Source organism: Callorhinchus milii, unplaced genomic scaffold (genome assembly GCF_018977255.1).
Source record: "Callorhinchus milii isolate IMCB2004 unplaced genomic scaffold, IMCB_Cmil_1.0 Scaffold1, whole genome shotgun sequence".
In the NCBI taxonomy this organism is placed as follows: Eukaryota; Metazoa; Chordata; class Chondrichthyes; order Chimaeriformes; family Callorhinchidae; genus Callorhinchus; species Callorhinchus milii.
In genome coordinates, this window is record NW_024704742.1 from 63,105,460 (window position 1) to 63,119,397 (window position 13,938).

At 40.8% G+C, this 13,938-nt stretch overlaps 1 non-coding gene across 1 annotated transcript; it reads right to left on the minus strand.

Annotated features, from left to right (window-relative positions):
- Positions 1 to 358: 358 nt before the first annotated feature.
- On the minus strand, positions 359 to 430 carry trnav-uac. Its single transcript has one exon. It is a non-coding gene; the product is annotated as a tRNA-Val (tRNA).
- Between the last annotated feature and the right edge of the window lie 13,508 nt (positions 431 to 13,938).

Consider the following 13,938-nt stretch of genomic DNA (forward strand, 5'->3'; position numbering starts at 1 on the left):
ATTCTGAAGTGTGCCAAGACAGAAAAACAAGAGGACAAGGGTTTATGTTTGCAAAGGATAATATCAGGATAGACAACAGGAAGTATTTCTTTACCCAGAGGTAGGCAATTGATGACCATAATAATAATAATAATTCTTGCATTTAATAGAGCGCTTTTCACATCTTCTTGATGTCTCAAAGCGCTTCACAGAATAGACTGTAAAGTGAATTGACTGTATATTTGTGGGCGAAACGCGGCAGCCAGTTGCACACAGCAGTGTCCCACAAACAGTCGTGGATTGAAGTGACCAATTTATTATTGTTTTGTTTTGGAGGGATTATATTAGGCATGTGGAGTAAGGAAACTGGCCTAAGGTTTCGCCCTGCTGGGAATTGAACCCAGGTGTCTCGCTTGTAAGGCGAGTGCTCTAACCACTGAGCTACAGGACTCCATGGGACCAGAATAGGAAGGGTGATTGAGCCACGGTGCTGGATTGATTTAAGATAGAGCTTGATGTTGTAAAGGAAGGAAGGTAGGGTGGCTCATTTAGGAAGAATGAGATCAAATGGGTCTAAGGGCCTTCTTCATTCAAATTAATTTTACAACATTATGTATAACATTGTATATAACATCTCTGTTCCAGCATAAGGTAAGATGTACGGTTCAAGAATCATGACTCAGCTATCCTGATAGCTGAAAGATGCTGCTTGGAGACGTGCAAGGCTTGATTATGAGCATGATAAGGCTTATCTCAGCTACATCAGTAGTCAGGAGCGTTAGTGTTATTAGTCTCAGACTAATAAAACTAGTTGTGGCTCCTGGATGCTGGACAATCAAGACTTTCACCCGAATTGTGGATTGGAATCAGCAGTGGTGGAGGGCAAGGTATGGTGGAAGGGTAACCAAAATCAGTTTTCTTCAGTTTGTAAATGGAAGAAGAGTCTAAATTAAGACCAAATTTAAGAATGTTCCACAATTCTGTGTGATCTTTAATATTAAGACAAAGTGGTCTTACAGGCTTAGATTAGGTGCAATTGCGGGGCCCTTAATAATAATAATAATCCTTGCATTTGATATAGCGCTTTTCACGTTTTCTAGATGTCCCAAAGTGCTTCACAGAATATACTGTAAAGTGAATTGACTGTATATTTGTGGGCGAACACGGCAGCCAATTGCGCACAGCAATGTCCCACAAACAGTCATGGATTGAAAATGACCAATTTATTATTGTTTTGTTTTTTTGGAGGGATTATTATTAGGCGTGTGGAGTAAGGAAACTTGCCCAAGGTTTCGCGCTGCCTGGAATTGAACTCAGGTCTCTCGCTTGCAAAGCGATTGCTCTAACCACTGAGCCACAGGACTCCCTTGGTTGTCTGTACTATAATTGCCCATCACAACCTTGAGCCTGCAGTCTCTTGTACTATTTTTGGTTTGCTTTCTTTGTGTCATTTAGTATTTTGTGTACTACTAGAGGGTCACTTCTAAAAGATAACTCCCTTAATATACTGCTGGCTGTATAATTAATAATAATAATAATAATCATCATCATTCTTACATTTGGTATAGCGCCTTTCACATTAGGAGGGTGTCCCAAAGCATGTCACAGGATACACGGCAAAGTTATGTGACTGGATGTGTTTGTGGTCAAGCCCGGCAGCCAAATTACACACAGAATATATGCAATAGTTGAGGTTCAGCCTGACAAAAGCATTGTACAGCTTATGATTACTTCTGGGGGTCTGAACTCGACTAATTTGGATTATTTTTTACTTCCTAAAACCATTAACAAGCATCATATTTGAACAGATCTTGTCAGCACTGGGACTGAGGCATATGCATCTAAATCAGACTGGTACCATATCCTTCTATCCCCACCCCACCCTCTCCTCCCACCACCAGAACTCTCTCCTTCTATTCCTGTGTCTCATCCTCTCTCTAATTATCTTCAAAAGCCACTTTAAGAAGCTATCTCTTGGAATATAACTATCATCAACCTCCTCTCTCCCCCTTCTCCTGCTCGGTGTCTGACACTATCATTGTACCAACATGCCAGCTGCCTCCATTCAACAGGCTCTGGCCTGCTCCATGTCTCCCACCCGACCGGCCCTACCATCGGTGACCAGGCTTTCAGCCTCTCTTCCCCCAGAAGAACCCCATCCCACGGTTCCTTCATCTCGCTTCCTCCCGTGCCTCCTTCAAGGCCGGTCTTAAGACCCTTCTCTTCGATCATGTCTTTGGTCGCCTTCCCACCTCTCTCCCTTCCCTCACCCCTACACTAACCCTCCCCCATGTTCGGGTCCCGCCCTGACTTTTCAGCACTTTGGGATGTCCTCCCGACGTGAAAGACACTCTATAAATGTAATTTTGTTTTTCTTGTTGTAAAGTGCTCTGAGACCTTACTTTACATCAAAGACACTATACGAATGCAAGTTGTAAATAAAGTCAACGCTACTTTTGTTATAATATTTAAAGCATCTTTCATTTTTCAGCACGAGATCAGAAGTTTGGATGAAGAAGGCTTTCGGCCCATTTGATCTCGTCCTTCTAGAACACCCACCCTACCATCTTCCCATCAAAGCAATAAGCTGCTTTTTAAATGAGTCCAGTGTCCAGGCTTCAACCACATTTCCTGGCAACCTGTTCCAATCATTAATTACTTTCTGAGTAAAGAAAAACTTCCTTGTAATGTTCCGAAATTTTCCTTCGCGTCTTTAACCCATGTCCTTTTGTTCTACTATCCTGTTGTAACCTAAAGTTATTCCCATAAAAATAGCCGAGCCTAAGCATTATAAGCAATATTAAATTTTGTGCTGTTCCAATGGGTGTAATTCTGTAAAGGGCTTAAAGCACGAGGGAAGAAAAACTTTGTGATACATGTCCTGAATTGCCCTTTGCAACTCTAAATCCATGAACTCTTGTGGAGTCCTGTAGCTCAGTGGTTAGAGCACTCGCTTTGCAAGTGCATCCCATGATGCAAGTAACTCCAAGGATGTGGTGTGAGGTGCCAATTTGCATTTAAAGTGCTTTCAATAAATATGAGATCTCAGGGCACTTGGGCAAGTTTCCTTACTCTACACGCCTAATAATAATCCCTCCAAAAAACAAAAACAATAATAAATTGGTCATTTTCAATCTACGACTGTTTGTGGAACATTGCTGTGCGCAATTGGCTGCCGCGTTCGCCTCCAAATATACAGTCAATTCACTTTACAGTGTGTTCTGTGAAGTGCTTTGGGACGTCCTCCCGACGTGAAAAGCGCTATATCAAATGCAAGGATTATTATTATTATTATTATTTTACTGTCAAAAGTATTGTTCTCGGTTTACTTTTTCAATCTCATATAACATTTTACACAGAATTGTAGGGCTTGTTCTCCAGCTGGATTTCTGCTCCGTCAGAAAAGAGATTCAAAAGCCAGGTTTTATGTCACATTGACCGATGGCCTGTATGCATTTGGGGTATTCTCTGTGTACTGCAGAGCTTGCTATCCAAGATTAGATAAGTGGTCCAATAAATGAGCCACTGCAGCCACTTTATCTAAAAGAAAATACCCATCAGTGGCATTGCACGGGCATATTAGGAATGAGAGATGAGCCACTACGCCACCTGGAGACACATTTACAATACGTGCATGCACACAGCATGAGAATAGTCATTATACAGGTGCACAATGCTAATACACCAGATTTTCAAGACCTAAGATTTTATCCACAATGTTGACATGGTATTTGTGCAGCTCAGCTTCATTATCTAGCAGCTTGCCCTGCTGTGGATTCGAGCTCCTTTATTTCTAACAACAATGAACTCCATCTGCTCCTTCAGCTGTTTCCTTTGGAGCTACTTACTGGAACTGAGAAAAATCAAGTGTTATACAGCAAATATTTGCTTCGACAATAAAATACCAGATCATCATTACAAAACTTTTACAAAATGACAGATGAAAACCCAGCCATAAAGACTATTAAAATGTGATTCAATAAAAAAAATGGAATTAAACCAACAGCTTGCATTTATACAGCGTGTTCACCAAAGGAGAATAATAATCCCCGCACTTGATATATAATATAACAATCCTTGCATTTGGTATAGCACCTTATCACATCTTCGAGACGTCTCAAAGCGCTTCACAGAATATATGGTAAAGTGAATTGACTGTACATTTTGTGGGCGAAACGCAGCAGCTAATTGCACACAGCAGTGTCCCACAAACAGTCGTGGATTGAGTTACCAATTTATTATTATTATTTTTTGAAGAAATTATTACTACCGGAAATGCAAAGCACCAATCGACTAACAACCAGTTCCTACTTACTGCTAGGTAAACAGAGGCTTGTTGAGTAAGGAAACTTGCCCAACATTTCATCCTACTGGGAATCGAACCAAGGTCTCTCACTTGCGAGGCGAGTGCTCTAACCACTGAGATAACCACAGCTATAGCACCTTTTCATTTCGCCGAGATGTCTCAAAACTGTTTCTCAGGATGTTTACCATGAAGTGCAGTGACTGTGTATTTGTAGGTGAATTTACACAATAAAAATAATTTGGTCACTCAATCCCCGACTGTGGAATACTGCTGTGCGCAATTGACTCTTAAGTTTTACTCACAAAATATACTGTCAATCCACTTGATAATATATTCTGTGAAATGCTTTGAGACGTCTCCACTATGTGATAAGACGCTATATTAAATGAAAGGAATATTATTATTACAGTAATGTCCCACATAAGCCATCCGGTGAATGAGTTTTTGTTGGCCTCCTCTTTCCCTTCTCTTTCTGAATAGGGATTTGGGACTTTAACATCAGCCTGAACAAGCAGAACGGACCTCGGTTTAATGTCTCATCTAAACAGTAGTACCTCCAACAATGCAGTACATCCCCACGACTACATTGGTTAGACCAGTGGTTAGCAAACAAATGTTTCTGATGGCCTCAGTGTGTGGCCTTCAACCCTTACTCGTGGTTGCATTGCTAGTTTTACCTAAAAATACTTTATCATATGAAAAATAAAGGAAACATAGACATATGCACATCTCAAATAATTTTTATTTATTCCTCTACACTTGACAAACCACATTAGAGAAACTACATATTTGCACAAAACCTTGCACAGACAAGAACAAGATTAGAACAGCACAATAAATGAAAACCATTTTAGATTTGCATACAAATTATTATGGTTTTCATTTATTCTGTACATTTGACAAACCACATCCGAGAAAACCCTTTTTTCACAAAACCTCGCACAGACAATAACAAGAGCAACACAATAAATGAAAACCATTTGAGATATGCGTAAAAATTATTATTAGGGACCAGAATTGTCAGTACAGTTGTAATCAGCTTAGTGGTTAAGAGCTGTTATCGCTTTGCACAATTAGCGTTGCATTGACTAAAGCTGGACAATAGCAGCTGCACAGCTCTTGCAGTGGTGGGGGCATGGTGGTGGGGGTCTTGTGGGGGGCAGCTGCTGTGGCTGGACAAAATTATAGTCTGATTGCATACAGTCTCAGAAACATTTGAGAAACACTGGTTTAGACCGTGAGTTCAAAGTCCAAGTATAGGAGCTTGAACCCATAACTTTCTAATTCAGAGGCAAGAGTGCTACCAATCAAATGGGGAATGCTTTATAAGGGGTGGATGTGAAACAGGCCTAGATTTACGGAGCAAAGAGTTGGGCTGGAGTAAATTGCAGAGGCACACATGGGGCAAGGTCTAAGGACAAAGTCTGTTCGGTACATTCTTCGAAATAGTGTATTTAACAAATGTGATTTTGTAAATAGGGAATGGTCAATCCACTTCAATACTGTTTTCCATCCTGGCATTTGACATGAAAAATTTGATAGGGAATCATGACACATTGTCAAAACTTCCACCAAAATCACATATCATATTTGCAACCCCATTTATCTCATAGGCACATTTAATAAGAATTATTAACACATTGTTTCTTCTTTATAAATGTCACTCCTTGAGAGGATGGAACACAGTGGGTATTGCTTTTTTCTGGGATGTTTTTCTCTTTGCAACACAGCGAGACTGCTTTCCTCCACCTCCCCCATGGAGGATGTTTTTTACACTTTGTATATTTTATTGACCTGGATATGGCTAAGGACTTATGAGTGTAACGGCTTCTTGTGGTATACAACCTTTCACAACAGGAGGATGTCTCAAAGCACTTTGCAATCTGTACTGCAAAACACAGCAGCCAATTTACACACAGGAATGACCCACAAACAGCCATTAAGTAATGACTAATTTCCTCTGGGGCATTGTTGGTCACAACAACAGGAGCTATTTCATTCTCTTTTCAAATTGTGCCATTAACATTCACCTGAACAGACAGATGGGACAAAAGTGCTGAAACCACTGGGAACAGACCCTTCATAGGTCCATTGTGATTTGAGCCAAGAAACTTTAATTCTAAATTCAGTGCTCCTCAGAGCTCCTCAGTTACACAGAATTTCTTAATAAGGGATCTTAGTCACTGAAAAGTTAACGCCTATCATTTGTCAGATACATATTATGCTAATTCAGGGAATTTTCCTTGATGCAGTTCTCATTGGGAGGTGGTGGTGTGTGTGTGTCTGGAGGAGGAAGGCATGGAAATTCTAACAGGATTTAAGATAGTTCAAAAATAAGTAAATGCTGAGGTTAGGGGAATTTCTTCACACGCAGAGTAGTTAGGATATAGAATATCTTGCTGATAACAATGGCTGAACCAGAATCCACATTAGCTTTCAAAATGGAAATAGATAATACCTAATAGAGAGTAAGCTACATGGGTTATGGTGAAAAGGCAGATAAATGGAACTGAAACAATCACTTTTAAAAGAGCCAGCAAAGACACAAAGGGGTGAATAGCTTTCTCTGTGCTGCAAATTTCTACGGTTCTATGATTTATTATAAGAAATCCCATTAAGAAATATCACATATTAGAATCTCTGCTGCCTCATTGCATGGTCATTCTTTACCAACAGGTAAGATAATTTGCATAAAGGATAATTTTTCTGTTTGGAGACATTATGGCCTTGAATTAATTTATTAAGAAACTTTATTTAAAATATTATTGTCTATTTCCCAGCTTCCTCCTCAGTCTTTGCTTGAACAATTCCCCAGCAGTCGATTAAGTAGGCAGTTTGCAGATATTAACATAATTAACTTGTTGTCAGTGACTAATTGCTACACAGTGCAAATATACATCAGTATTCAGAAAAATAATGTACGAAATAAAACCAGCAATTTGGCAGCTGCCTTTCAATGCATCGACTTTCATATAAAAGAATAGTTTTGCATAATTGCTGTTTCACAAGGACTCTGACTTCATTGTAATAGCTGTTTGCTGAATGGCAGCATTGAAAATATTTTATTGAGTAACGGCTGAACTTTGAAGGCTGAAAATCTCCACTGGTCAGATCTATGCACATGATGTACCATGTTATCCCTTTTTCTTGTTGAGAGGGTGCACCCTGCAAACAGGAAAAAATTAGGAGCTCAGACACAAAGGTGATGTTAGGCTGAACTGTGCACTTGAAATGCAATGCTAGGGGAGCGCTGTTTTGTTGGAGGTGCTACCCTTCGGATGAGACAATAAACAAATGTCTCGTCTGCCTGTTATGATGGACATCAAAAATTTCACAACACTATTTGAAAATCAACTTAGCTCACACTTCTCCCTCCACTCCCTACTCAAACCCCTCCAGGACGGTTTTCACCCTGCCCATAGCACAAAGACAGTGCTCGTCAAAGTAGCATATTACGTCCTCTCTCTCTGTGACCAGAGCTCCCTCTGTCTCCTCGTTCTCCTGGATCTCTTCACAGCGTTCAACACAGTCAATCACACCATCCTTCTCCACCACCTCTTGTCCCTCATCCACCTCAGTGGGACTGCACTCGCATGGTTTGAGTTCTACTTAACAAACTGCCAACAATACATCTCGGCAAATGTTTATTCCTCCCAACCCCACCCGGTCAACTGCGGGGCACCCCAAGGCTCCATTCTAGGCCCCTTTCTTTTCCTTATCTACATGCTCCCTTTCGACAATGTCACCTCGCAGACATGGGGTAAACTTCCACATGTATGTGGATGATACACAAATTTCCTGATGTCCTGTCAGTTTGTTTGACGGGCAACAAGGCTTAGATGAGCGCAAATTTCCTGCAGCTGAATATCAGCAAGACAGAAACCATATTACTCCTGTCAACATCCTCTTTCCTGCAGATCTGAACTCCTCAACCTCCCTGGGCCCTCCCTCAGACTCATCAAAGCCATGGACAACTTAGACGTCAGATTCGATCCACAGCTTTCCTTTCTACCCCATATCTGTTCACTGACCAAAACCACATTTTTCCACCTGCACCCCATTGCCCGCCTCCGTCCGTGCCTCACAACCAAAGCAGCCAAAACCCTCGTCCACCCCTTTGTCACTTCCCAGCTGGACTATTCCAATGCCCTCCTCGCTGGTCTTCACCGTACACAAATTCAATAATTTCAAAACTCTGCAGCCTAGATACTCACCCACATAGAACTCCGTACCCTCATCACACCAGTCCTTGGCAGGTCTCACTGGATCGATTTTAAGATCCTCTCACTCATTTCCAGATCCCTTCAAGCCTTCGAACCTCCCTACCAATCTGATTGCTATACCCCATGTCTGCGAGATGACCCCCTACTCAACTATCCACTGCCTTCACTCAGCTGGCTCAGGCCTCCTGTTTATCCGTCATCCTTTCCCCTCCACAATCGATGGCCATGCCTTGAGTCATTACCCTCCAATACACTAGAGCTTTCTCCCTCAATCCATCCTCCTTGCCCCCTCATTCCTTACCTTCAAATCCCACTTAAAGACCTTTCTTTTTAATCGTGTTTACAGTCACCTCTCCCTTCTCTCTCCCCCTAGCTCAACGTCAGACGCCACCACTGTCAAGCACTCCAGGATGCTCCCCTGCTGTATAAATGCAAGTTGTCGTTGCTAAAAGTATTAGATGTATCTATTGGGCTGCTGATAGAGTGGCACTATGTAAATACAAATTGTTGTTGTATTTGCAACCATGATTAGAGAGGTGGTTACATGGAATTTAAAAGAGCTTCCACTATTAAAAAATCATGGAACAGGCTGTGCCTATGTTCCTACAGTTATTCCCAATTTTGTTTTCCTTGCAAATGTATTTACCTGCAACATACACAGTGCCTGCACTGTATAGTAAATCCTGTGAAGTATTTTGACACATCCTTCTGATGTGAACAACGTTACTTTGAAGTGCTCCGAGATGTTATAAAAATAATAATGATCCTTATATTTGATATAGTGTCTTATCAAGACGTCTCAAAGTGCTTCATAGGATTTACTGTATTTTATGGGCGAAAGGCACCAGCACCAGCTAGTTTCCGCACAATGTACACAAACAAAATGTGCGACATTTTAACGTCCACCTGAACAGACAGGACCTCGGTTTAATGTTTCTTCTGAAGAATGGCATTTCCAACAATGAAATACACCACTCAGCGTTGCATTGAATGTCAGCTTAGACTATGTAATTCCAAGATTCAACTTGGGACTTGAACCCGTGGCTTCTGACTCAGCAGTAAGAGTGCTACCACAGAGCCAGGCTAATACACCTACTGAGGCAGGCTGAGACACATGAAGGGTGCCTTGTTATTGTTATGCCAAATGCAATAGAATTATCATCATTATTGTTCAGTGTTACTGGCTGTCAGCCTGCCCATGTAGTGAGAGATCCATCCTTGGACTCTCTATCAACAGCTGTTCTCTTGACCCCAGTGAATCTTTGACCTTTCACTTTCTTATGTTCCTGACAAGTAATTGCAATCTTTGCGAAACAATCAGCAAGAACAAATTCCAAAAATGCTGGGAATAGCATCAGTGAGATATCAGCCTCGGTCAGGTGGTAGGACTCTCGCCTCTGAGTCAGGTATTGTGGATACAAGCTCCATGTTGGGACATTTAACTCATATAGTCTAACCCAAATAGTCAATGCAGAGTGTGTTTTACACTTTATATTACATCCTGTAAAGTACTTTGAGCCACTCTCCTGACATGAAAAGCGCTCTATCAAATGCAAATATTATTATTAATACACTCAGCTTGCATCAGGAATGAAATCCAATCTACTTTCTTTTGTCAGATTAGTAACAATAATTTTCATTTTCATATCTCATGGTGCTTTACTTGGATAGTGTGGTTTAAATACAAGTAAATAGAGAAAACTTAGGGCTGAAAGTAAGTAGCAAGCATCTTCCTAAAGGTCTCAGTTTGACTCGGTTGTTAGCACTCTCATGTCTGAGTCAAAAGGTTGTAGGTTCATGTCCTGTATTGGGGACTTTGAGCTCAAAGTTTAGGTTGGCACCCAAGCACATTTTTGGAGATGCTGTATTAAACATGTCTGCTTCCGAAGGTGGGTGTTAAAGAACCCATGACAATGTTTGAAAATCAGTGGGAGTTTCTCTTAGTGCTCTGGCCACCACTTTGTTGTTAAAATAGTCATTCATGTCCTAGCTATGGAATCCTGTAGCGTATTGGTTAGAGCACTCACCTCGAAAGCTTGTAACCTTGGATCCTGGTTTGATTCTCAGGCAAGGCGAAACCTTAGGTAAGACTCCTTACTCCACATGCCTTTATTTACCTATCATTGAGTAGGAACCCATTTGCTAGTCGTTTTGAGGATCACTTTTCCAGGGCTAATAATCCCCTAAAAAAAATTGGTCACTCAATCCACGACTGTTTGTGGGACACTGCTGTGCGCAATTGGCTGACACATTTCGCCCACAAAATATAGTCAATTTACTTTACAGTAAATTCTGCGAAGCACTTTGAGACGTCTCAATAACTAGACTCAATCTTTGCATCAAATGCAAGGAATATTATTATAATATAATATATTATATATTGTATATATTATATCATATTATATTATAGCCGCTGTCTGCAAATGCTGCCATACTCGGCCACAATTAGTCACTACGCTTAACAGTAATTAATTTGAGGCATCTTGAAGTGGGAATGGTGCAGTATTAACTGCACAAATTATTATTAATATTATTAAAGTATGAACAGTAGATGAACCTGCCTTCTATAGCTGAAGACTACTGAAATTATCAAAAAGATGCAACATCAAAGAAATTAATGTATCAAATGAGATTAAATAATCAGAAAATTGCAATTTAAAGCATGACTAAATTTTAATCACGTTTCCCACCAAAGTAATTTCTATGTTTTTTGTCCCCCATGCACTTTCACTACTATGTGAAGCATATTTCTCTTCCTCTGTATAGATTGGTTGAACAGATGTCTCATCATGTTTTCTGCAACTTTGCTACCTGTGATTGCCTGACAGATGAGGAAACAGGTGGCATCAGAGGTGATAATATGTAGCAATTATTTTAAAAACTGTAACAATTCACCTTTTGGTCATTAAATGATAATTATTACAAATACACAGAAGCAATCTACCTCATTCCAGCAGCTTTTTCTAATCCACATTTAAAAGGTAGATAATGGAATTAATAGCAGAGGCTTGAGATTTCTAACGGCCTTCAGACCATTGCCTTAAATTATAAAATCATACAGTCCTTTGGAAAATTCTTAAATTCTGTCTCTTGTTAAGACCATGTTATATTTGGGTTCCAGGTGCAGTAATTGTTCACAATACCACCCTCGAGAATTTAACGTGACCTGGCTCTATGTTGCCTCATCCTTCGGGTGAGATGTGAAAACCCAAGTCCCATCTGCCTGCTCAGGCAATTGCTAAAGATTTCATGGCACTATTCGAAAAGAGAAGGATTGAGGCCAGGACACCAAGAAAAAATCTTCTCTTTTCGAATATTGCTGCAGGATCTTTAACGTCCACCTAAACAAGGAGATGCATCCTCGGTTTAACATCTCATCCAAAGGATGATAATGCAGTACACCCCACTGGAGTGCTAGCCTAGACTGTCCATGCCTTTGTCACCTCTCGGCTGGATTACTCTAACGCCCTCCTCGCCAGTCTGCCCTCCTCCACCATTCACAAAATCCAGCTCATTCAAAACTCTGGCGTCCGCATTTTCACACGCACCAGACTCCGTACCCCGAGTACTCCAGCCCTTGCCAAACTCCACTGGCTCCCTGTCACAGAGTGGATCGACTTCAAGAACTTAAGGCTCCCCTAGGGCAAAGTGATCATAATATGATGGAATTTAGCATTAAGTTAGAGAGAGAAGTAGTTAAGTCCGAAGCAAACGTCTTAAATTTAAGTAGAGCCAACTTTGCTGGTATCAGAGAGGATTTAGCCAAAATAAACTGGGAAATTAGACTTAAGGATTTGACAGTAGACCAGCAATGGCAGACATTATAGTGCAAAATTCCCAGCGATCCCGTATTCCTTTGAGGAATAAGAATGCCATGGGAAAGGTAGCCCAACCGTGGCTAACTAGAGCAGTTAGGGAAAATATAAAGTTAAAGGAAGAAGCCTATAAAACAGCTAAGGTGAGTAGTAAACACAAGGATTGGGAGAACTTCAGGGATCAATAAAAGGAGAACCAAAAAAGTGATTAAGAGGGAGAAAATGGAATATGAGGGCAAACTAGCGAGGAACATAAGGACAGACTGCAAGAGTTTTTACAAATATATAAAGAGGAAGAAACTGTCAAAGGTAAATATGGATCCGTTAGAGGCAGAGACGGAGGGAATTAAAGTGGGGGACAAAGACATGGCAGAGTCATTAAACAAGTGCTTTGCTACTGTCTTCACCTTAGAAGACACTGAAAATCTACCAAGAATAGAGGGGAACCAAGAAGACAATGTTAGCGAGCAACTTGGGGAAATTAATATTAGTAAAGAAATGGTTTTAGGTAAATTGTCAGGTCTTAAAACTGATAAATCCCTGGACCTGATGGCCTACATCCTAGGGTTTTAAAAGAGGTGGCTACTGAGATAGTGGATGGCTTGTCTTTGATCTTCCAAAATTCTCTGGATTCTGGAACAGTTCCCATTGATTGGAAGATTGCAAACATAACACCACTATTTAAGAAGGGTGGGAGAGAAAAGATGGGGATCTATAAACCAGTTAGTCTGACATCAGTGGTAGGGAGTCCTTAATTAAGGATGCCGTTATGGGATTCCTGGAAGACCATAACAAGATTAGGCAGAGTCAACATGGCTTTACAAAAGGGAAGTCATGCTTAACTAATCTTTTAGAGTTTTTTGAAGATGTATCTAGCAGGTTAGATGGGGGGAACCAGTAGATGTAGTATATTTAGATTTTAAAAAGGCATTTGACAAAGTGCCACACAAAAGGCTATTGCACAAGGTTAAGGCCCACGGGATTAATGGGAACATATTAGCATGGATTGAAGAGTGGCTAATGGGTAGAAAACAGAGAGTAGGGATAAACGGGTCATTCTCGAATTGGCAGGATGTGACTAGTGGAGTGCCACAAGGATCAGTGCTTGGGCCTCAGCTATTTACAATTTACATCAATGATCTAGACGAGGACATTGAATGTAACGTATCTAAATTCGCGGATGACACTAAACTAGGTGGGAGAGTAAGCTCTGAGGATGATGCAAAAAGATTGCAACGGGATATAGATAGGCTCGGGGAGTGGGCGAGTAGGTGGCAGATGGAATTTAATGTGGGGAAGTGTGAAGTTATTCACCTAGGTAGCAAAAATAGAAAAACAGATTATTTTCTAGAGGGGAGAGATTAGATAGTGTTAGTGTTCAGAGGGATTTGGGTGTCCTTGTACACCAGTCTCAAAAAGTTAGTTTGCAGGTGCAGCAAGCAACTAAGAAGGCGAACGGCATGTTAGCGTTCATTGCAAAAGGTTTAGAGTACAAGAGTAGGGAAGTCTTGCTGCAACTGTATAGGGCCTTGGTGAGACCGCACCTAGAGTATTGTGTGCAGTTTTGGTCTCCTTATTTAAAAAAGGACATACTTGCCCTAGAGGGGTGCAGCGT